The following is a 26229-nucleotide window of genomic DNA, read 5'->3' as shown; positions in this document are numbered from 1 at the left end:
TTTTTGTTTGAATCTCTCAACATTTTACAACAGTAGCCAGGTGGTGAAGACAAGAAAAAAGAAACTAACTTACAATGTCACTTGCAATTGCCACTTGAACGCTCCGATACCTGTGACGTCACATGCAATCGACAAATCGTGTGTGTTGCCAATGGAGACAAGAAGCTGTGGTGGTGATTAAATGATTAAAACAAATTTTATACTATAGGGTACAGGGCCCTGCAAGAAAAAGACAAGACCCGCAAATCGGTGGCTACAGAACAGCAGAATGTGAACGCAATGCACAAAGTCTCTCGTTAAGCATTTTCCTCCCGTAGAAAAACATAAACACTTAACATGGCTTAATGTATTAAGATACATTAAGTTCAATTAAAAGATCAAATTCGATATATAGCTATTATTTAATGTACTACAAGGCAAGCAGATGGCCATGAACACAATGCGCAAACTTTCACTTGTCCTCCCATACAGCAAAACGCTTAATGTGGCATAATAACGTATGATAAAGACAATTCAGTAGCTTATATGTCTTGTTGTTGACTCAGAACAGCAAATATGAACGTGCATTATGAAATGCATTAAGTGATTTTAAAAGGATCAACTCCGTACAGGCAAGCAGACGAGCCCAGAACGCAATACATTAAATTGCACGTTAAAAATGTTCCTCCCATAGAAAATCATTATAAATAAAACACGTAATGTAGCTTAATGGACAAAGACAATGATATAAAAGAGCTGTAGACAGTTTATTCTATATGGAAAAACGCTTAACGCGAAACTTTGCGTGTTGCGTTTATTCTGGGCTCACCTGCTTGCCTGAATATTAGTTATGTAGGCTATATTTTAATAATGAAGAGCATTGAGTTTGGTCTTTATCATCTTAGTCCATTATGCCATGTTTTGCGGTGTGGGAGGAAAACACTATATACATATTCATTATATTAATAAACTGTATATTGAATTTGATATTTTAATAGCATCTTAATACATTAAGCCATGTTAAGTGTTTGCTGTTCTGCGGCCACGGATTTGCTGGTCTTGTCTTTTTCTCCTACAGATAGCTTGCAGGACCCTGTACGTTACGGTACAAAATTAATAGTTTTAATCGTTTAATCACCACCACAGCGTCTTGTCTCCATTGGCAACACACACGATTTGTGTCGATTGCAAGTGACGACGCAGGTATCGGAGAGTGCAAGCGGCGATTGCAAGTGACTTCATAATTTAGTTTATTTTGTCTTGTCTTCACCACCTGGCTACTGTTGTAAAATGTTGAGAGATTCAAACAAAAAGAATAAATAAACAGAACAAAATAAAAAAAATAAAGACTGCAAGTGACGTCGCTAGCGGAAGTGCAAGTGTCTGAGAGTACAAGTCTGAGAATGCAAGTCTGAGAGTGCAAGCGCAAGTCTGCAGTCAGACCCTTTTGGAATTTTCAGCATCATTACTCCAGCCTTCAGTGTCACATGATCCTTCAGATATGATTCTAATTTGCTGATCAACATAAACAACAACAAAACTTTTTTGTTTTGTAATAATGTAAATGTATTTACTGTCACTTTTGATCCATTTAATAAATATATGTATAATATATATTTTTAAAAATCATACTGACCCCAAACTTTTGAATGGTAGCGTAAATTATTACTTAGATATTTTTGAGCACTATGGGTGTGCACTATTTTGGATTAAATTGAGTTGAGATAGCAAACAGGATGCAGAATTGAAATTCAAATTTGAATGTAAAGCATTAGAATTTAAGTGCTTGAAATTCAAAAGCCAAATAAATTTTTGTTAAGACAAATTTTGAATATTGGCTTGGCAAATCCTTGTTTGAAAGTTTTAAAAAGCCTTAAAGTTTTATAGGCCTTTAGGTGATAGATTTAACTTCCTATGGGACATCAATTCAAATTAATTTTTTGCAAATCTGAATTTTGTATAACTCATTTTAGCACCTGAGCAAGAGTGAGGTTTTGATGATACAGGATGAAAGTCCCTAAAATGACGTGTCACAATCTATAATGAGCCTAATTTGCATAGAAATGAGACATGTTTGTACCAAAAAGAATGAGTGACTGTTTTTAGTGTATTTAGCGTGGTTAAATGACTGGTGTGTCATTTTGATGTAAGCAGTACATTTCTTCATGCGACTTTCACTGAGTTTTGGATTCCACAACCTTCCCTCATTCCCTCACTTAGCAGAAAAAGCTGTTTAATAACCATTCCTAACTGCTTCAAACTGTGACTTGACAGTCGGCTCAAGTTTCTGTTGTGTCTGCTTGATTTTTAAAGCCATAGTTTACTTCACAGCCCAGTGTGTCTGAAGCCGATTTTAAGTCACGTATAGCTTTAGACATATGTATTCATAAGCCCTAAGGCCGAGTACCTAGTGCCTCGGGAGTCTGATCTGCAAAAAGACCTTTCATCTCTAGACAGCTCGCACATAAAGTGGGCAGTGATGGTTGTACGTTTTAGCGTTGTCTCACAAAATTGCTCTCGCTTTACTTCAAGCTCCTTGAAATGACTTGAGCTGAGGGAAATGGAACATGACAACCGGTGTCTAATCCTAGGAGGGATCAGAGAGGTATGGTTCTGGAATGATCTCACTTAATGAAAGTGAGCAGGTGATGAGCGAGACCTACAAGTCTCTTCTTACCGGTACCTCTCACAACACACTCCTTCAGCTACACTGTTGTGGTAGTTCTGCTATTGGCATTACTAGTATCGAGATATCGGAAGTATAACAGTTATGTTGTGAATGTTGTGTAAAAACTACAGAATTAAAACGACAGAAAACCATCGAGAATTAAGTGATTTAATAATGAAGATGATTTATTATAGTTTCAACATCAATATTTTTTTCAGTGTGGTACTTGTAGAAGAATACACAAAAAACATAATTTGCAATTGATTGTTGTTTCACTTATTTAATAGACAAAAATTTTCCCCTATGTACTATATTACATAAACCTGCATCTCATGTAATAACTCCCATTAAATGTTCTTCTCACAGATCCATTTAAATGCTTCATGACACCGATGATCAATCCACCCTGATGCATAAGACAAAACACAGTTCTCCTTTCTAGATCCATTTGGCTCTCCAGGCCTCCATAGCCTGAAAGAACAGATCAGCATTTAATGTTCAGTGCTGCTGTGATAGGATACTGACTGTAAGAATCATTTATTAGATAATAATCAGTTCAATTCAGTGAGTTCTCACTTAGAGGTCATTGTGCTGCCATCAACCCATTTCCATGTGTCCTCTGCATCTCCGTCACTCAGACCAATCCAGACTCCAGTATCACAAGAAACCCTTTTAATAAGGTCCTAGTAGAATGAACCAGACATGAGTCATGATCAAAGTTCCTTTAAGGCAAGTCATGTCACTTGACGGCCATCTTTGAAACACATCTGGGGCTTGCAAGTGTAGCTCCCATCTCTTGGAATGGGGAAACATCAAATTCTCCAAAACCGTTCGCCAAGTTTAAGATTAAATTTCATATTTGAAATCACCAATGAAATTTGACAACAGTCTCATAAATGTTGTTTCTTTTGCTCAAATAGCGATAAAAAAGCTTATTTTTCAGGCTATGCCAGTCAGTGCGCATACGCAGTCCTGAGCGCACGTCTCAGAACGCTGACTGTTTCTATAGCACCCGGGACTTCTAACGGCAGCTGCCGTAACACGCTGACCTTACCGATTTCGCGATTAGCTCTTTTACTCAGTAGGCGGGGCTTCATTCAATAGAGCGGCCATATTGAGCATTGCATTTTTCCCCATTCAAAACTATACAGGTCTTGGGTATTCTATAGTCTTTGGTCATGGTTTAGAGTCAGCATGAAATAAAAATTCTCCCATTTTCTACATGCACGGTACTGATCTCATTGTAAATGATTCATCCATACATATGTTTCATTTTTAATTGTAGCACATAACTTTTAATTGAAATGTTATAATTGGATCTTCTATAAACTGCACCTTTTCGATCGTTTAGTCTGCTTATGACTCATATTCATCATCCTCCACTTTTGAGTGCAACACCCACATCTGAAAATTCAATAATCCAATTTTCATTACACTTAGATGAATGACACAATATGGAAGAAATATCTGTTACCACTTTTTTTCATCATGACTTTAATGTCTTAATTGCTGAACAGACACAAGGGCTACACAAGGTGTAACAATCCAACACAAACTTAAAGGGTTAGTTCACCAAAAAATGAAAATTAGCCCATAGATTACTCACCCTCAAGTCATACTAGGTGTATATGACTTTCTTCTTTCAGACGAATCCAGTCGGAGTTATATAAAAAATTGTCTTTGATCTTTCAAGCTGTTTCATGGCACTCAGCTGGTGTTGCATGCATCAGTCCAAAAGAAGTTAAATAAAAAGCACCCATCCATTAAAAAAGTGTCTCACATGGCTCCAGGGAGTGAACAAAGGCCTCCTGTAGCGAATCGATGCGTTTTGTAAGAAAAATATCCATATTCAAAACGTAATAATCACTTTAATGTAGCTTGCGCTCACTGTTGTACACGGAAACAGTTCCAGGCGGATGACATATTTAGGTCGGCTTTGCGCATGCACCGCTCAGAAGTGATGTACGCGGAAGCGCAGGGGAGAGATCAAAACAAAACAATGGTCACTAATTAGAAGTGCAAAACGAGGATTTGTAAAGAAGAATGTCGGAGGATTTCGATATAAGCCAAGAGGAGACTGGTTTTCCTTTGCTACAGTAAGGAAACTTTGCTTCCTTTGCTCCTGTTAACAAACGTTAGTTTTCACGAGACTCACTGGCGCATGCGCATCACTGACCTCATACGTCATCCGCCCGGAGCTGCTTCCGTGTACAACTGTTGGCGCGAGCTACATTAAAATGATTATTACGTTTTGAATGTGGATATATTTCTTACAAAAACACATCGATTCGCTACAGAAGGCCTTTGTTCACCCCCCGGAGTCATGTGAGACACTTTATTTTTATGGATGGGCGCATTTTATTTAACTTCTTTTGAACTGATGCATGCAACACCCGTTGAGTGCCATGAAACAGCTTGAAAGATCAAAGACAATTTTTTATATAACTCCGACTGGATTCGTCTGAAAGAAGAAAGTCATATACACCTAGGATGACTTGAGGGTGAGTAATTTATGGGCTAATTTTCATTTTTGGGTGAACTAACCCTTTAAGTGCCTCTTTTCTAAAAATATGTTGCCTTTGAGAGATTGCTCTCTTCCTCCACGCTTTTTTTCACTCACTTGTTCCTTGCTGTTGTTTATGATGATTAGATCTGCTCCTTTATTCATACAGAATGTTCTGCTCTCATTCCAGTTCTTTTGTTCAGAAGAGATGAAGTAAAGACTGGATTGATAGCACACCCATCCATCTGTAAACACAACCATTCAACTATTGGTTTGCATTAAAGTAATACTGTCTCCTGTAAAACATTTTTGTTGCTGTTTTAATATATTTCATGATTACCCATGTTCTTTCTTTGTTTAATCAGGTGACAATTATTTGATAAGCCATCTCTCTCTTCTTTGTTTAGTAGCTGGTGTGTGTCTTCTGTGTAGTTTGTATTGAATTTGACTCCAAGCACTATGACTGCAGTCAGCAGAAGAACACACAGCACCGCCAAACACACTGTAACTGCACTGGAGCTTCTCACCCTCACACAGCCACTTTCTGAACACCACAAACATGATGTCAAATTTATAATAAACACAATATGACTATAATGTGTATAATAATGAAATGAGTCTCAGTACCTGTGTGTTGAGGTGTTTGGTGTCTTTTGGTGTATGAGTTCTCGGTTTCTGTCCTGACATCAAGACTGTTTACAGGATCTGTATTAGCATAGATATTCATAATCTCTTCATATTCTCTGTCCAACCTATGTGTCCCGGGAATGTTCAAATTGCAACAGTTAGGCACGTTCAGTCTGTTGGAATTAAATGAGAGGTGCTTCATGTGGACTTCACACCTCTGAATTTCTGCTTTTGAGATTTTACTTCTTGAAGGCACAGCTGTGGTCAAGAACATGTGATATCCTGTTAGGACGCTAAAAATAAATCTTTTTGCTGACTATTGATGAATAATAATATATTCTCCTTGTACTCCTTTACTGCAGTTTATTCTGTACTCCTTCACTACAATCAGAGTCAACAAACACATTTGAATGCCAGTGTTTGACTTGGTAGCGTTAACAAGCACATCTCATCCCACTCTATTTGAATTTTTGGTTTTCTGTGGTCTTTTTTGCATTTGTTTTGACTTGGAGTAGGGCTGAGTGGTATGACGGTAAGTATCGTTACCACAAAATAAAGTGTCTATTGTTAGAGATTTTGCTATATCAAAATCCAAGCCTACTGTAGCTGAATAAATTAATAGTTTATTTAATATTTATTTGAAATCTGTTGTGCTTGTAATTAGCTTCTTTTTCTTAATTTTAATAACAAAAATAAAATAAAAATAACTATATCAAGGTGAAGTAAGATTTTGGTCATATCGCCCACTCCTAAATTGGAGAATGACATGATGACTCTGCAAATGCCACCAAATGCCACTTTCTGAAAATGGCATCAATACACTGCCGCGAGTCAAAAAAGGCTGTCGTGGCAATTTTCAATTCCAGATTGAAAATTGACAGATTGTCGTGGCAAATTTCAATTCCAATAAAGGTATGAGACAAAAGTATTTTGGAATATTAATTTTCTTGCAAGAAAAGTTCAACAGTCATACAGTCATCCAAGTTTACTGCAGAGTGCGACCAAGAGGAAACACCCAAACTCAACATTTATACCGCCATCAAATGCGGATGCTTTGATCTCATCCATCTCATTACAATTGATATTCAACATATATGTCCATTTAAGGTGTCCAACTATGTCCTCCAGATGCGTTGCAAAGAAGCCAGGATGTCTAAGAAGCTAAAATAACATTTCCTGTCTTGACATCATACTTGTCTTGCACACACTCACATTAAATAGATTTCCTGTTATCTCTCAGCTCATCGAAAACTCAAGCATATTGAAGCACTCAGAGACAGTCTAAAGAACACTCTTTAGTACAGTGAAGCAAATAATACTACTAATAATAATATTAATATTTCAGATAGACATATAATTTCCTCCACAAGGCCCCAATCAATCACATCACTTTTGTTCATGTAAAAAATAAGACTGCAGTCTTCATTTCTTGTGATTTATAACATATTTCAGAAGTCCTATTCATTTCTTCAGGGTAAAACATTTGAAAGAGGAAGAAATTACTAAGAGTGTGACTTTAAAGTGTCAAACATTTTGTAAAATGCAGAATGTTATTCCTGTGTTGGTCAATGTAGGTTTGCACCTCTTCCTTTTTCTGTGCGAAGGGTGAACATTGTCTGCATTGGTATAGATACTCATCTCCTCTCCATCTTCTCTGTTCATCTTGTGTACCAGTAATGTTTTTGCTGACATATGTACTCTCAGTTATCTTCAGGCTTTTTGGAATCATTCAAATGGTGAATGTTTTTCTGTGTGGTTCGGTTCTGTTCAGATGGATTGCACTGCTCTGAACTCTGGACTCTTTCATTTTGATCATTGTTGAAGTTTAGATTTTAAACTTCTTAAACCCTCATTCCCTATTTTGATTTCTGTATCCTGTAACACATTTGAAATCAGCGATTCAGATGTCGCTCACTTGGCTTCAGGTTATCAGACGGTGGTGGGTGGATTCTACTGCAGGTAGCCTGATGGGAGAATGTGGTGTGCTGCTAAGACTCTGACAGGGATCACGTCATGCGGTGGCGTGCAGAGACTATGTTCACCTATCATCTCCACTCAGCTGAGGAGAGAGACGCTGTCTGGCAGATCAGCGCTGCGGAGACATATGACTCCACGTTGTTTTCTACATGGGTGAGCTTCCCAAGTGAGATGCGGGATTGACTTTCCTGTGAGAACTCCCCTGTCTACGCAGAGGGGGATGAGCTCACATACTCGTGTTTTTAAAAGTTTTTTTTTTTGCTAATTGGAAGGAAATTGTAACTTTAATACTGAAATACACAATTTAAATGACTGAGGCCTTGCCGATAATGGTCATAACACCAGCTGTTGTTTGTGTTTGGAACTGAACACCACTTAAGCTACCTACACTTAAAAAGTGTGCAACCTGTGCTGTTTCTTAACACACCTTTGTGTCTAGACAAGGACATCACATTTTGTGTTACTCTTAACCAATGTGTTATTCCTTTTAACACAGAAAATGTTACACACTAATGTGTTACAGTTACACATTTTGTGTCAAATATTTTTGATCCATTAGAATAAAAGGTAACACTTTACTTGAAGTGGTGTGCATAAGACTGACATGACACCTTCATAATCATGACATGACACATGTCATGAATATGAAGGAGGTTTTATGCATGTTTATGACAACTGTCATTAAGTGTCATTCGCTCAGTTATGTCATTTTTAATGCAAATATGACATTATTTGACCTAACCCTAACCTAACCCTGCCCCTACCCTTACCCCTAATCATAGCCCACAACAAAGACATCTCAAACAATGCCATCTTTGCATTACAAATTACGTAACTGAGCGAATGACACTTAATGAAAATGTTTGTTTTAAATTTTTTCAAGGTTTAAATTAGCTTCTAAATCCAAAGTTTTAGTGTTGTCTCAGATTATAGATTTGTAGTGAAAATGAAAAGCACATGTAAAGGCTTACAGTTAAGACCTTTACCTTCCGCTCACCCTCTGTAATGATCAGTCCACTGAAGGCGAGTTGAAGATGAACCCAAGGGCAGCTTTATTTACAATGTGAAATCCAGAATCCAAACAATAAACACAGACTTGACATGACTTGACTTGAACAGACTAGACTTGACTTGACAATGACTTAAACACTAACCGACAGCAGGATAAATACATTCAATACACGACAAGGAACAAAGACAACGACAAACAAAGAGGGTCACATGAAATGAACAAACCAATGGGAAACAAGACACATGACCTGGACAACCAATCAGAACATGACACAATGAACAGAGGAAACAATAGCATGAAGACAAGAGGGCAAGGGAAACATGACACTAACAGCATGAAACAATTACAAAATAAAAGACATGAAAACATGAACATGACAAAACCCAAAACAGACCTTACAGATCCCCCCCTTTATGGGCGGTTCCTGACGCCCTAATGCAACATCCACCCCAACCAAAACAACAAAACGTCCAGGAGGGTGGAGGACTGGTGGTGGTCCAGGGGGTGGGATGGATGTTGCAAAATTGGGGCGTCAGGAGCCATGTCGTTGCCTTTGTTCCTTGTCGTGTATTGAATGTATTTATCCTGTTGTCGGTTAGTGTTTAAGTCATAGTCAAGTCAAGTCTAGTCTGTTCAAGTCAAGTCATGTCAAGTCAAGTCAAGTCTGTGTTTATTGTTTGGATTCTGGATTTCACATTGTAAATAAAGCTGCACTTGGGTTCATCTTTGACTCGCCTTCAGTGGACTGATCATTACAGAATACACGACCGCGCAAAATGAACCCAGCAGATCATCTTGTTCGCCTCCGTCAAGGTAATCGCTCCATTGAGGATTATGTTCAGGACTTTTGTGGACTCTATCACCAAGTGAATTTTAAGGAAACATTCCTTAAGGACATTTTTCGTTATGGTTTAAATTTTTTTTTATCACAGTTAATGCCACGCAATACCCCACACTGGTCACCTGAACAATATATAGACTTTGCTCTGCGAATGAGTGGCTCTGCCTTCACTGTGGGTGTCGTGGAGAAGGAACACGGCACTAAACCAGAGCCAGAGTCTGCTCACGTCACGTCTGCTACACCAAAGTCTGCTAACGTCATGCCTGCTATGCCAAAGCCTGCTCACATCATGTCTGCCAAGCCACAGCCTGCTACTCCAGGACCTGCTTATATCATGCCAGTTAAGTCAAAGTTTACTCGTGTCATATCTACCAAGTCAGAACCTGTTCACTTCATGTCTGCCAAGCCAGAGTCTGCTAATGTCATGTCTGATACCCCAGGGCCTGCTCACGTCACATCTGCCAAGCCAGAGCTTGCTCACGTCATGCTGACACATCAAGAGATTCTTCACAACATGGCCGCCATTCAAGAGCTTCATCGCAAGATGGCCGCCACACAAGAGTCTCTTCACAAAATGGCCGCTCATGTAGAGTCTCGTCATGTCTCAACTGATCTTCCAGAGTCTCGTCATGACATGGCCGCCATTTCAGAGTCTGCTGAAAGGACTGATTGCTAATTTGATGGACCCACCTCTGATGTCGGTGCAAGAGAGGCATCTCCTGTCCACGAGTCTGCTCCAGAGGCCTCTTCTGTCCTTGAATTTGTCCCAGAGGCCTCTCCTGCCTGTGAGTCTGCTCCTGAGGCCTCTCCTGTCCACGAGTCTGCTCCAGAGCGGCCAAGGAGGCCGTTCATGAACTCACTGTCTGTCCTGCCATGGCCAAGGAGGCCATTCATGAACTCACTGTCTGCCCTGTCACACCCATGGAGGCTGTTGATGAACTCACTGTCTGTCCTTTCACGGCCAAGGAGGCCATTCAAGAACTCTCTGCTTGCCCCGTCACAGTCAAGTGGTCTGTCCATGTCTCTGCTCCACCATGGCTTCCTGCTCTGCCGTCATCACCCGGCCGCCCTGCTCTGCCTACACCGCCATGGCTGCCCGATCTGCCTGCACCGCCATGGCTGCCCGATCTGCCTGCACCGCCATGGCTGCCCGATCTGCCTGCACCGCCATGGCTGCCCGATCTGCCTGCTCCGCCATGGCTCCCCAGTCTGCCTGCCCCGCCATGGCTCCCTGCTCTTCCTGTTCCGCTTAATGGGCCTGGCCCTCCGTCCCTCCCCCAGTTCCGCCTCCACTCCGCCACTCTCCTGGACTTGTTGGGTTTTGTTTGTGTTTGTTTGGGCGTCTGGAGCTGCCCTTAGAGGGGGGGGATATGTAATGTGGGGTTTTGGGTTTTGTTTCATGTTCATGTTTTTATGTCTTTTATTTTGTAATTGTTTCACCCTGTTAGTGTCATGCTTCCCTTGCCCTCATGTATCTCTGCCTTGTGTATGTGTCATATTCTGATTGGTTGTCCTAGTCATGTGTCTTGTTTCCCATTGGCTTGTTCTTGTCATGTGACCCTCTTGTTTACTATAAGTAGCCATTATGTTGCCATTGTCTCTCGTCGTGTATTGATGTTGTAACCTGCTGTTGGTGAGTCTAGCCTGTTCATGCCTCGTCAAGCCTGTTCATGTCTAGTCAAGTCTGTTCATGTCTAGTCAAGTCTGTTTATGTCAAGTCAAGTCTCGGATTATTGTTTGGATGTTTGGATCACCTGTAAATAAACTACACTTGGGTTCTCACTTACACTTGCCTTCAGTGGACTGAATCGTTACACCCTCTCTCATTCTTGTGCTTTAAAGTAGAAACAATCTAGACAAGAGCGCTAAGTAAATGAAGGTTAAACTTTATACACTGCATACTTAATGCACCTCTGCTCTCCGATAAGAAACGGAGGCTAATGAGAATGTAATTCCCTTTAGTGGCTAAAAAATACTGAACAAAATGGACATCAAAAACACTGTTGATTATATAAAGCAGCTCTAGTTGTAGTTTACCTTGGATTTCAATTTTGCTCAGCTGGGCAGAGGACTGGCTTAATTCTCAGTACCAGGACTCTAAGGGAGTACACAGGCCTCTACACAGCATGTTATTAATTTACTAACCATTTGCACCATGGTCTAAAATCATTCTGTAAGTGTTTGCATGCAAACACTATGGCTGGGAACAGAAGGAGCCTCCTGTTTCCACAAATTCCCTTTCTAGAGTTGGTAACGGATCTAACAGGTAAATATTTTTGGCTGCTTTATTGATAGTGAGATCACTTAGGGTGATTATTCTGTGCTTATGTAGCTGCCCTGAGCTGATGGAGGGGAGCAGCGGGGGAGACGGATTATCTACTTGAATAATGCGCTTGTGCTCTTTGTGAATAAATATTAGGAACATGTTTAACTTGGCTGAACTTACCATGTCCTGGAGTGTGGAGGGAACACACAATAAACTGTGGTTAAGAAATCCTCTGTATTCCAATATGCATGCTTTTCCTAGACTACCGTTTAGCATAGATTTTATTTTTTAAAGCTTTTGAAAGATATCTCTTGGCTACATTTATTTGGCCAAAAAACAGTAATCCATACTAAAGTAAAAGTATAGATATATTTTACAGCGAAAATTTGCATTACAAGTCACCAATTGCAATACCACTTGAGGTAAAGTGTCACTGGGGTGGTATCTTTTCAAAAGGTACACCTTTGTACTTTATTTACCTCTAATGTTGCATATAAGTACATCTTAGTAACTAAATGGCACATATTTGTACCTTTTGAAAAGGAACCACCCCTGTGACAGCTTTTGTACTTTTTTGTCTGAGAGGGTATCTGATTTGAACAGTTCTTAAGTATTTCACTCGTACTGAATGTTGGCTCAAAGATGCATTAGTCCTCAACACCTAAGAGAAATGCCAGTGAAAAACAAGAAACAGTTGATTTGTGAAGAGAGCAATCACATTTATTTTTCTAAAATAGAAATAATTGCAATAAATCAAGGTTGGGACAAAAACATTTACAAACACTCAAGTCTCAGGTAAGCTCATCAAAAACAGAAAACAAGTAAACCATTATCCTGCAAAAAGTGCTCTTCAATGTAATAGATGGAAGTGGCATTTTAAAAGGACCGCTGACAGGCGGCACCACAGTTAACTCAAAAGACACACGTAGAAAATTACAAAACACAAAAAAAAACCATGACGTAACAATGAACAAAAACAGTTGAAACATTCTTTAGAATGTCTTCTTTTACAGCGGGTATAGAAAAGAATCGCACTAGAAGAATGAGCTACACCGGATTGAGTTTACAAGTAATTTTTAGGAGGGAGGGTGGGTGGGGGGGGGGGTGATCTTTTTTCCAACTCATTGATTCTGGATTTTTATTTTTTTCTGACATGTTTGTATTATATCTTTCATGTTATAAGTTGCACTGTGTAAATACAGTTGGATCAAACAAAAACAGTGTCTGTCTTCATTTTAGGCTGCAAAGCAACAAAATGTATACCCACTGCATGTTCTGCAAAAAAAAAGTAATTCATACAGTTTTTTCAATGACAGGAGGATGAGTAAAGGATAAAAGTAATTGAAAAATAATGTCTAGTTGAACTGTCCCTTAATGTTTTAACAAAACCAGAGAAATTTGTTAGAATGTCATAGGTCTATGAGGTGGATGTAATATATTAGGGAAGATATTTATACTGCACAACTTCAAACAGTTAAAAAGTTTTTCAATATACACTATGTACAGGAGTTTGCATATAGCTGGAGACTCTTACTTTGACAGAGAGGGAACTCTTTTGATTGTCAAATTAATGTGGCGTCAAATTCACAGGCAGTTATTCTACTTCAATATTTGACCTTTTAGAGTGGGCGACAAATTTGACTTGAAAGCATTGGCAGTCTTTAACTTAGAGAGTGTCTCACATCAAACTGTCCATTTGGTTTATGTGGAAATCGGTTCTAATGCATGGTCTTTTATTGAGGGTACACTTGCCTCCTGACGGTCTCGGTATCCATGTATGCTCAGTAAGCCTGTCTCAGCTGTCGGTACCTTCTTTTTTTATTGCCAAGCAATTAAAATCTGTATAGGAGCAGAGAGACCCTCGGCGATGAAACCGAGAAGAGAGGCAGTGGAGAATCTCCGCAGCTGAGGGGGGAGAAATGGTGTTTACGACATAATCGCCGAAGAGCATGACTTATCTGTGGCACACGCTCGTGTTTGTGATGAGAGGGCTGCTGGGATGTGCCAGCGTCTTCTCTGGAAGAGGCTTACGGAACACTCTAAGCTATGGAGGTGTCATTTCAGCACAGTGTGGTTTTTCACCAACACCAGAGCCATGAATACCAAACCAAACGCTTTGTAGAGCAAGAACGAGATTATGGGATCTTTTTTCTTCAATGTTAGCAGCATTTTTGTGCCATGAAGTTTGAGAAAGAACATTTTGTGCTTCAGTGAAAGCAATAACATCTGACTGTCTATATTATTTAAGTTCATTTCAAGTTGCTTTAGCATCAGCTGGGTTTCCATCAATACCGGAGCCATTATTACCAACCAACTTGCAGAAAAACAGAGCGGTTGAGAGAGTAGGGTTGGTGCTTTCTGCTGTCAGCTCAGTGAATAGGTTGATGAGTCATCTCTTGAACAAAATATTTTCCACTCTAAAAAGCTTGTGTAGCATGAAAACATGCTGTAAGAGCAGTAGCAGAAAGAGGTCACGGCAAATATCATGTACAAGTGTGCATTTCTGATACCTCCTTTGCTTCAGAGAAAAGTAAAAAAAAAAATAATGACAACCTCTGACAGCTTCTCTCAATGTGACTTTTTAATGTGGAAGTACACCGTTTTTTTAATGTCTGGCCGGTGTAGTGTATGTACTATATATATATATATATATATATATATATATATATATACTGTATATATAATAAAAATGTGAAATGCAACAGGCCTACATAACTTAGTGCATCTTTTATAGCATCTTCTATATAGGCTGTGTTCAAGTTAAAACAGTTGGCTGTTGTTGATTTAATGCCAAAGATGATATTAAATCAAAGATGATTTAATATCATCTTTGGCGGAGAAACATCAAAATAAATCCATATGACCTTGAGCCATTTTTTTTTTTTTTTTAAACAAACAATTGAGGAATCGTTCTTGAGTGTGTGACTCTCCCAGATATAGATGTCTTATCTGGGTTTGGAGCAGCTCTGTAGTAAACATATTGACTAAAAGATAGCATCTTACAATGCTGGTGAAGTTCATCTACTTTGGCATGTCATTTTATTCATTTATTGCCAGAACTGAAGACATTTGTTCAAAGAGTCTTTAACAGTAGATTGAAGAATAGCTGTATTTCATTCTTCATCTGTACTGAGATGGCACAGTGCCAAAGTTGTTGGCTTCATCAGTCAGGAATTTTATTCATCTGGTGCATCTCAAAAAGCTTCATTGACACTGACATGAAATGAAATCAGAAGGCCAGCTATTCTACAGACTTATTCGAAATGAATGAATCAAACTCTTCCTTGTCTCTACAATAAACTGTAATGCCTAAAATGAAATTTGTTTAGTGCACCTAATCTTTATTTTCAACTTGCATCGGCAAAGAAATGATAGAGCTTTTCTCAGAACTACTTTTTTTCTGGGCTATTTTTGCTGTGACTTTTATTCAGTTGCTCCCAAGATAATTTTTATTGTATGTATGAATTTAGTTCCCTCAAGTTCACAAAGGTTTCACTGTTTTAACACCAAAATATACACCAATAAAGAAGGTTTTTGGATATATATTATCATATATCTCTGTTGTTTTATATTTTAAAACCTTCTTTTTGGGGATGAAAATGTGTGTGTGTGATATTTAAATAAATGCAATTTGATTATTTTGTTATTTAAAGTAGTGAAATGCGTATATTACTATTTGGGGTCATTGTTGAAAGTATACTTCACACAAAAATAAAAATGTGCTGAAAATGTATTCACCCTCAGGCCATCCAAGATGTAGATGAGTTTGTTTCTTCATTAGAACAGATTTGGAGAAATTTAGCATTGCATCAATTGCTCACCAAAGGGTCCTCTGCAGTGAATGGGTGCCGTCAGAATTGGAGTCCAAACAGAACTCCACATGACTCCAGTCCGTCAATTAATGTCTCGTGAAGTGAAATCTGTATGTTTGTAAGAAACAAAACCATCATTAAGGCATTTTAACTTTAAACCGTTGATTCTGGCCAAAATAGGAGTCCATAATTTAAATTCTGAACTTTTTTTTCAGTTCTGTTCATCAGATGATGTTCTGATCTACATCTTGGATGGCCTGACAGTGAGTTAATTTTCAGCAAATGTTCACTTTTGGGTGAGCAATTCCTTTAATGTATCACATATTTAACTAAAATGAAGAACCATTGTTAATAGTTAATTTTTAAAGATTGACATCACTTTCATATATCATTTTACCTTTATTTTCTGTTACATTTTGTATCTTTTTGATTGAATGGTTTCCATTAGAAATTTGGCACAGGTTCAGAGATTGTTAATTAGCAGTATTCTCATTTACCCTTCCTTATGAGAGTGTTTCTGTCTATTATTCTTTTAGATCTCATTGTTTTGTGGCAGCAGTCATCAAAAATATATTCTCATGAAATTGTGCTGGAGTCTCATCTTAAAAAGTAATTTCTTTAAAGTCAGTGGGACAGAATCTAAATTTGAATGGAATGGGGGTGGAGAAGGTGGTCCTGTGGATTGCTGACGACGGCGACACAACGTCTGTTTTCCACACAGGAAGTTATATAAGGATAACGCCATTTTGGTCTGACACCCCCATTCCAATTCAAATGTAAAATCCTTCACGACAAACAACTTTTAAAATCTGAAAATCCCAATGCCCTGCAGGATAAATAATAGTGGCGGTTGGTAAAGAATGACTTGGTGTAGTGAGCAGTAAACAGAATAAGATACATTAAGTCACTTCCTTGAGCCAATAAACATATGGTATCATGTTGAGCCTTACGATAAGCCCCCGACTGAATACCTGAACAAGGGGTCTGTCTCTAAATATTAAAAGCTGCTGTCTTAATCATGATTCAGCAGAATTGTGTTCCAGCCCAACGGCAAGATGCTAGCTTGCTTGTGGGAGAAACTCAAATGTAGCATCTCCTTTCGCCCCACTGCTGCATCTAACCCGTCTGGTCTGATTGGACTAGATGGTTCTGCAAAAGATCTCCGGTCTCTCTGGTAATCTCGGCAGCTGTGTGCATTGGAGGTGCAATCCTACAGGGTTCCCGCCGCAGTTAGCCAGGGATTATTTTTTCATGATAAGGTCTGTATCTGCTCTTCCTGTGGCTACTGCGGCCCGTGCTCCAGTGAGGACAGCTTTTGCTTATTAGTCTGGGTGATGTGCTGGAGCAGAGGGGCTGTGTTCTGCCTTGAGGACACCGCAGCTTAGAAGAAGTGTGTGGAGGAAGTAGAACAGAAGTGTGATATTGCATTAAGTTTGGGGTGAAATAGCTTCACCTCCTTATTTCCAGCTGCACATATGCATCCAGAAAATCTCACAACTGGTAAATTAGTGCTAGATTTCAAATGGAAACTATTCTATGGATGCCGTAGTGATTTTAGTTTTGAACTGCTGCATTTGCATTTTGTTTGAGATTGTTGCATATTATTTTCCTATTGAACAGACCGAGAAAGTGTTTTCTGCAAAAATTATTTTCTTAATGAGTGTACTTCAAAAAAAAATTTTTTTTCGAAGTTGGAAATGCAAAAAGGTTATTGGGAGTTCCTTTTGCAAGAACATACTATTTCAGTCTTTCTTCAAATCTTTGCAGTTAATTCAATTAGTTAATAAAGGCCTTCTGAAGCAAAGCGATATGCTTGTGTAAGAAAAATATCCAAATTTAAAACTATAAAGCGTAATCTCTAGCTTCCGCTAACTGTCATACGTGTGTTCATGAGAGAGTGGCGTTCCAGTGGATGATGTAGGACATAGGCATAGCATAAGCTCTGGTGAGAAGTGACATAACAGTCATAATTAGAAGTACGAAACGAGGATTTGTAACGAAAAATGTCAGAAGATTTTGATATAAGCCAAGAGTAGCCTAGTTTTCCTTTGCTGTAGTTAAAACGTATAGAGTTTACGCTACACCTAAATATGGAATTTTTTCTTACACAAACGCATTGCGGAGCTGTGAGGAGTACTTTTTATGGGCTCCAAAATCTCGACCTCAATTCACTTCCATTATAAAGCTTGGAAGAGTCAGGACATTTTTTTAATATAACTCCGATTGTATTCGTCTGAAAGAAGAAAGTCATTTTTGAATGAACTATCCCTTTAAGCTATATAAAGGAGTATTAAAGGCATATGCAATATGGCTTTTCTTGCAAATTTGTTGTTTTAAAGATGTTTTGCTAATTTTACTGGAAATCAAGACAAGATGCTGTGTAGTAAAATATTCTTTGCAGCATTGATCATTTTTATACCACTGTTTATTAACAATATATCTTGTACATAAAAGTGGAAGTTTTGTTCTTTTTCTTTGAAGATAAGAACAATACCTCCTGACAAAGCTTGCTTTATAAATCCATTCACTTATATCACTCCCATCATCATGCGTTTGTTGATGTTCACTCGCTGCCTGTTTTGTAGTCACAGATTTCTTATCCTGCTAATGAAAGAAGGAACCAATTCCATGCGCTACTGGTCAAACACACTCCATTACAGTGGGAGGTGTAGTTGGGTCGAGGTGAGCACGGTCCATATACTGCACACACTGTTCATCCCTTTCTCCCTCAAAAGGGCAAGTTAAGTGGCCCTGGAAGCAGGAGTGATTTCTGTCTGCGGTGTGCCGAGGTAGAAAAATGATGGTAAATGTAGTGGGGTTACCTGATCAATAGTGCATTTCTGCACAGTGTGAAAACAACATCACTCACGCTGGAATAGAACAGTGATTTTTATCAATATGTTATTTTTTTTCTGCTTTTCCTCCACCCAAGAAAATTTAAATGGGTGGGCACAGTACATTTTTGCATTTAATTTTTGTGTACATCAAAGCTCCAAAGCCTACAGCTCAGAAGCTTGTGCTTAAACTGATGAAAACTTTCTCATATATATTGAACTTCCTCCAGAATGGCTTCTGACCTACATACTATTTACCCCATAATGTTCCTCTAAAAATATTTTATCACCATTTGCAGCTTTCTTCATATCCTTCTCCTTTCGTTTTGTTCAAGCACAGCATGTGCCCCTCAGTCTATGAACAATGCTTATGCATGATGTATTGTCTTGGAGCTTCTTAATGTTGTATGGATGTAGACTGAGTGAACTTTCAAATCGGTGGAAGAATCGTTGCCTTCTAAGCCATGACTAATTTAAGACCAAAGTCTCCAAACACTCCAAAGTAATCCCCAGTCTTTCACTGCAGTCTGCAACCTTTGATGAAAGTCAATGAAGATCAAGGGAGCCTGTCAAGCGCTTTCCAATTTGTCAAGCCTAATATAAATGAAAGTCACTTTTTTCCAGGGAATATTGGGTTGTTGAATTCCAAGTTCCTTTCAACAGGTTATTTGCTATATGATTAATCTATTCTGAAAAACATGACAGGAAAGAGTCCATAAACAGTCTGTGGAAGATCACTAAGAATATCTGCAGTTCCCCTTTCTTTCCCAGGCATTTACAGTAGATTTAAAGGGATAGTTCACCCCAAAACGAAAATGTTGTCATTTACTCACCCTTGTCATTCCAAAATTCTTGTTACAAAAGTAGAATATGCTGGTCATACTTTTCAATATAATTAAACTAATGAATGACAAAATGATCATAACAGCATATGCCTTGTGCACTATATTACAAGTCTTCTGAAGTCATACAATAGCTTTGTGTGTGTGAAACAAGTAAGTATATAGCTTAAAGGTGACATATCATGAAAATTTGACTTTTCCAGTTTTTAAGTGCTATAATCAGGTCCCCGGTGCATCTACCAACCAAGGAAACGTGAAAAAGATTAACCCAGTAACTTTGTTTTGGTAAGCCTTTTTCTGCAAGCGTCTGAGAAAACGAGTGCATCTGATTTCGCTCACTTGGTGACGTGGCAAAGGGATCTCATTATATATATTGCCCCCCCTTAATCTGCAAGCTTCCACTCACGGCGCCGTCATTTTGATTTCACAGGCAATAACGGTGTACCAGCTCTAATGCCATGGTGAAAGTTTGAGCAAAACATGCTAACTGTTCTGTCTTTGTCTGCACAGACGAGCACAGAACACTATTTAGAGTCCCAGCCTCAGAGGAGACAAGAGAGCAGTGGATTTATTGATTTATTTACTCTATATTGCTGCTGCCACTCAGATCTAAAATAAACATGCAATTTATTTCCCAGCTGTTAACTTTCACAGACATAGCCGCCTGTTTAGCCGCCTGTTTTTGTAACTGGTGTGTTTTTAACGTAAATTTGTTTTTACTGTATATTGCTGCTGCCACTCAGATCTAAAATAAACATGCAATTTATTTCCCAGCTGTTAACTTTCACAGACATAGCCGCCTGTTTAGCCGCCTGTTTTTGTAACTGGTGTGTTTTTAACGTAAATTTGTTTGTGAATGAGAACTTAGTTTAGTACTTGCATGCTGTGACAGCCACTTTCTGTCCGTGTGCTTCGGATGTGTGCATATTTAGAAAACCCGTATATCAGAAGTTTAAACTCATATGGTTTAAAATGCATGATTTCAGAGTGATAAACATGATAATCAGAACCAAAACAGATGTTTTTAGCAGGTCCGAGCTGTAATGGCGCAGCTCTATTCTGGAAAAGGGGGCGGGGAGCAGCAGCTCATTTGCATTTAAAGAGACATGCACAAAAAACTGCGTATTTCTGCATCAACTCAAAATAGGCATTTTTCCAAATTATATAATAAATGATCTGTTGGGGATTTTGAGCTGAAACTTTATAGACACAGTCTGGGGACACCAGAGACTTATATTACATATTGTAAAAAGGGGCATAATATGTCTCCTTTAAATAAGGTACATTTATGATCATTTGTTAATTAAAATTCTTACATAATTATTACATTTAAAATACAATTTTATAATTTGTTTGTCTTTTAAACATGTACATTTTTGATATATTTAAACAAACAAGGAAAAAAGTAAATTGCCTATTCTATGCTCCTTGGCATGCTTGTGGGAGAAATTGTGAAAGAATCATTCTTTTGAGTTAGTTCTATCTATATATATGGAATTATTAAATAAACTGTGATAAAATATTTTATTAGAGGAAACTTCAGGGGTAAATAGTTTGTAGGTCAAAATATCAGAAGTCATTCTGGAAGAAGTTCAGTATATTTCAGAAAGTTTTCAACAGAGATGATAAGAGAGTAAATTATGTGAATTGGATTAACCGATTCCTTGAAAAGATTTAACTCAAAAGAATGATTCTTTCACAATTTCTCCCACAAGCATGCCAATGAGCATATAATAGGCATTTTTTTCCTTGTTTGTTTGTTTAAATCTATCAAAAATGTACATGTTTAAAAGACAAACAAATGTGTTTGTGTGTGTGTATAATATAGTATTTAATTTGTGGGAGAAACTGTGAAAGAAACATTCTTTTGAATTGAATCTTTTCAAACTTTTCAATGAATTGGTCAATCCGTTTTACTTAATTTACTTTTTTATCTGTCCAAAAATTGGACACAAAAAATATATATTTTATTATATAAGGAATTATATGTTGCTTCCAATATATTTCAGGAGAATACATGGATAATCAATTGAAACATTCTTTTTTTTCTTCCTCCACATCTGTCAGCAGGGGCTTTACTAATCAGCCAAATCTTGACCACACAGAAACCTCTCTCACAGACTGTTCTTATTGGCTCTGATGTGTCGCCAGCATTTTTGCTTTCTGCGTGGACCGAAAAATGACTTGTCTCTGGGTTAGACATGATGTTTGGGGACCAAATCAAGGAACAAAAATCAACCTTTCTGTCATTTTCTTTAAGACATTGTGTAATTGGTAAACAAACTATTTCAAATTCAATTGTGTTCACTAATGAGACCAGGTCAAAGCGAATAATCAGTTTACATTCAAGGCATCTTAATCACTTCATTGAAACTGACCTCTCAGGAATAGTAAGTCAATTCTGTATCATGCAAAACAAAAATTGCTTTGAATCTCCAGCATTAAAATGCATGATATCAGCTCATAATTACTGCTTAGCACAGTGAGTCCAATTATAGCCAACGAGGACTAATTTGAAAAGTCACCTCAGCAGTTTGGGTAATTATACACCTACTGTACATACAGAAATGCATTTGGGTTGGTTGTAATGTGTATATTTTACACAAACAACGTGAAATGTGGCTGTGACTATGAAGAATAATACAGCTAACTGTGTTTTAATCTATATTGATAGTTAACCCAGATTTAACCCAGAGTCGGTTACATAGCAGCTTGGCTTCAAAATAAATGTATCAGTTCATGCAGATTTAAATGGGGGGAAAAGGATTATACTGACAATCCTGAGCATATGTTTTATCTGGGAAATGGGGAGATTTTTAGATAAAGTGAGTGTACATGTACCTCATTTTCAACTTTTTAATTTAATGCTATTTTACTTATTTATTTTTACATTTTCAGAATAATTTTTTTTAGTTTATAATCTTTTTTTTATATATTTAGTTTTAACTTTAGTAATATAGTTAAAGAACCATTTGTGGAATCAACAGAACAATACCAGCACTTGTATTTATGTCTAAACTAAGCCTGAAGTCTGTGTTTGCATAGGAATCCCAGTGGCAGTGTGTTAGCCAGATGTTTATGTCACTTGTTGATTTTCATGCACAGATGACAGAAAGATCTGCACTGATTGTGCAGATTTCAAGGTGGCTCTAATGTGTGCAGTTTTATTTGTGTTCATTTTTGCTATCAGTATCAATAATCTTACTGGCATCACACACCATATCGACATCTGCAGGTGGGTTGCGTTCTTACACACAGATACACAGGTCAAATTAACCCTTGAAGTGCTGAAAGATTATGAAAAAAATGATATATATTTTTTGTAGATTTTCTTTTTTTATATTGTTTTGTTTTGCTTTTTAATTAACATTTCAATTTGCATTAATTATGTTTTCTTATTAATTATGTATTTTATGAAAAATATTTATAAATGAATAGTTTTCCTCTTAGTTTTAGTTTACAATAATAGCTCTTGTACTGCATTGCCAAATGGCCATTCTGCACTGCATCTATAAACTGTCTCCCATAGGCTGCATTTACTGGCTCTCTTGCAATCTTAACACCTGTTTCAGGGTTTTACAATAAAGCCAACATAGTGCTTCGTGGTTGCAAACCTCCATCAATCATAAAGCATGCTGAGATAGACCAACAGAGCCAAATGGCCAGGGCTGGATCTAGTTATGGCTCTAGTTATGGCTATTGTCTTCAGTAAGGGACAGCTGTGCTCACATCAATTTATCTTGTCTGGCTGCTCTTTCTCCTTTTTAGTGGAGCTTTCTTTGTCATTGTGTGAAAATCACTCTTCTGCCACAGAGCGAGCTATCTATCTATCTATCTATCTATCTATCTATCTATCTATCTATCTATCTATCTATCTATCTATCTATCTATCTATCTATCTATCTATCTTTATGTTGTTCAGTTCACATACTGTATGTATCAACACATGGGGTTCTAGGGGGGAAAATACTTGAGCCATCCTAGATAAACTTCTAATGATACATTTCTTAAGTAATACTCATTATAAGATGCGTGGGTTATACTGTAACAGTTATTTAATGGGCAGACAGAAGTGACCGGAAAGATCGGGGTGAATACACTGTATGTACACATGAAAATTTCCATTATTAGCCTCTTAGTCACTTTACTAGAGCACTTAGTAGTGTACTTAGCATAGAGCAGAATGAGAAGGGTAGTTTAAACCTAGACATTTTAATTTATAATGCCATATTGTAATACTTCATGAAGTCGTAACTATACTATATAATCCTTTTACTGTTTTTTGGCCAATCACCACAACAATAGCTGTAGTTTTTCCTGACCCTGTAAAATGTTTTTCTCATCTAAATCGTAGCGCTGTTGACCTTTATCTTTCTATGCTCTGTGAGCTTTGGCCCTTCCAGGTAGTGAAAAAAAACAACTCTGTGAGGGCTACAATATTGAAATGCTACATTTTGTATTTCATTTTTATGTACTGTTGACATGGCATTACAGTTGGTTTAGTTTCAATTTTTTTACTAATCTTGCTGATTAGTAAACGAAGTTAAAACGGTTACATACCCCGGCAGTGCTTGTGAATAGATGCCTGCTATGCCGACACAACTTTGTGACAGATAAAAAATGTGCAGGCCATGAGCCGCTCCCTGTATGAGATTTGTCATCATATCCAGTCCAGTTGCTTCAGGGTCAGGACTCAAATTAATTCCTAACTGACTACAGCACACTGTGTGAGTGATAGTGGAGGCTGCTATTTTTGAACAATAGAAATGCGTGTGTCTGCTGGCTGGATGGATGCAATGGTGGCACCAGGTCATTTTAAATTGCCATTTAATTTACTAACATTTTGTGATATGTTAGTAAATTAGGAGGAGTTCATTATTGCGCAGTAGCACTGCAGGAAAAATTGTCCCTTTAAAACCCATTAAAACTTTGGGCCATCCCAACACGTTTATATACCGTAAAAATTACTTTTTTTTTAAAGATGTAAATAAAACAGAAGTTATTGGAGTATGTTTTACAAGAAAATACTATTTCAGTATTTCTGCTTTAATATTTCACATTGAATTAAACGTGTTAGTTGTCATTTCTTTGTAATTAATTGTGAAATTCACCTAAATTTCTTTCTCTAGTCTAACAGCTTTTGCTTACCAAAGAGTCAAGTAGATTAATGATATCTTATAAAACAGAATTGCAATGATGGATTGATTGCAATGATTTTGTCCAGTGTGATCTTATTTAGAGGAATAGTTCGCCCAAAAAATTTAATTTGTTGAAAATTTACTCCAAGATGTAGATAATTTTGTTTCTTTGGCGGAACAGATTAGAAGAAATGTAGCATTAAATCCTTTGCTCACCAAAGGGTCCACTGCAGTGAATGGGTGCCATCAGAATGAGAGTTCAAACATCTGAAAAAAACATCACAATATAATCCACAAGTAATCTACACAACTCCAGTCAATCAATAAACATCTAGTGAAGTGAAAATCTGTGTTTATAAAAATCTAATCCATCATTAAGACTAAAAACCGTTGCTTCTGCTTTTGGTGTCCTCTATCCATACTATTGCTTTCTCCAGGGAGTCGTTCTGTCTGAATCAGGAAAGAAATCTGCACAGATCAAGCACCGTTTACTTTACTTTTAGTCATTTTACTTTTAGTCATTTAGCAGACGCTTTTATCCAAAGCGACTTACAAATAAGAAAAAGTAATTAAAACTAAAAGCTAAAACTCTATAAATACTATATATATATACACACACATTTAATAAAATAAAATAAATTAAATAAAATGACAAATGCATACAACATTTCAAAACTAAAACATTTAAATGAACACAAACAAAATAAAGCTAAAAACAATTCAAACATACACAAATAAGAAAAAGTAATTAAAACTAAAAGCTAAAAGCTTTTAATAAAATAAAATAAATTAAATAAAATGACAAATGCATACAACATTTCAAAACAAAAACATCTAAATGAAAACAAAAAATAAAGCTAAAAACAATTCAAACATACACAAATAAGAAAAAGTAATTAAAACTAAAAGCTAAAAGCTTTTAATAAAATAAAATAAATTAAATTAAAATGACAAATGCATACAACACGTAAACTAAGCTTCTTTTTAATTTGTTTAACAAAACTCTAATTGAATTCAGCTTGACACACTTTCCTGTTTATCCCAACAAATGGCCAAGCAAAGCACACGACACTGACAAGGTTCACTGTTTACAAGTGAAAACAGTACAAAACAGTTCTAAACAAATATGTCCATGAATTCTGATGAGAGAAAAAGAGTTGTTATGGATAATGGACTGATATTTTGGACAGAAGTGACGGTTTGACGTTAAAACGCCTTAATGATGAATTTGTTTCTTACAAACAAACAGCTTTTTGCTTCACAAGATGTTAACTGATAGACTGGAGTCATGTGGAGTACTTATTGTAATGTTTTTATCAGGTGTTTGGACTCTCATTGTTTGGACTCTCATTCTGATGGCACCCATTCACTGACTAGGATCCATTGATGAGTAAGTGATGCAATGTTACATTTCTTCAAATCTGTTCTAACGAAGAACCAAACTCATCTACAGTACATTTTGAACGGCCTCAGGATTAGTTTTTTTTTTGGTGGGGGGTGAACGTCTCGGTTACGTATGTAACCCTCGTTCCCTGAAGGAGGGAATGGAGACGTCACGTCGGATGACCGACAAATTGGGATCTCGCTTAGAGGGACCAATCTACTTTGAGTGTAAACTAAACGAGCCAATGCACATTGGCATGCGATTATTGCATCCAGCTGCTGCTGATCACAGCGTGAGTATAAGTAGGCAGCAGATGCAGTGCATATTCAGGTTTTCGCTGAGGAGC

General features: G+C 37.5%; 1 protein-coding gene across 2 annotated transcripts in view; it reads left to right on the top strand.

The window, feature by feature from the left end:
* Positions 1 to 26229, top strand: part of LOC107577150 (opioid-binding protein/cell adhesion molecule-like) — a 201972-nt gene that overhangs the window by 73352 nt on the left and 102391 nt on the right. The gene's annotated exons all lie outside the window — the stretch shown is intronic.

Source organism: Sinocyclocheilus grahami, unplaced genomic scaffold (assembly GCF_001515645.1).
Source record: "Sinocyclocheilus grahami isolate Dianchi unplaced genomic scaffold, SAMN03320097.WGS_v1.1 scaffold32.1, whole genome shotgun sequence".
NCBI classification, from domain to species: domain Eukaryota; kingdom Metazoa; phylum Chordata; class Actinopteri; order Cypriniformes; family Cyprinidae; genus Sinocyclocheilus; species Sinocyclocheilus grahami.
Note: the sequence above shows the minus strand (reverse complement) of the source record. Positions and strands in the feature narration are given on the sequence as shown.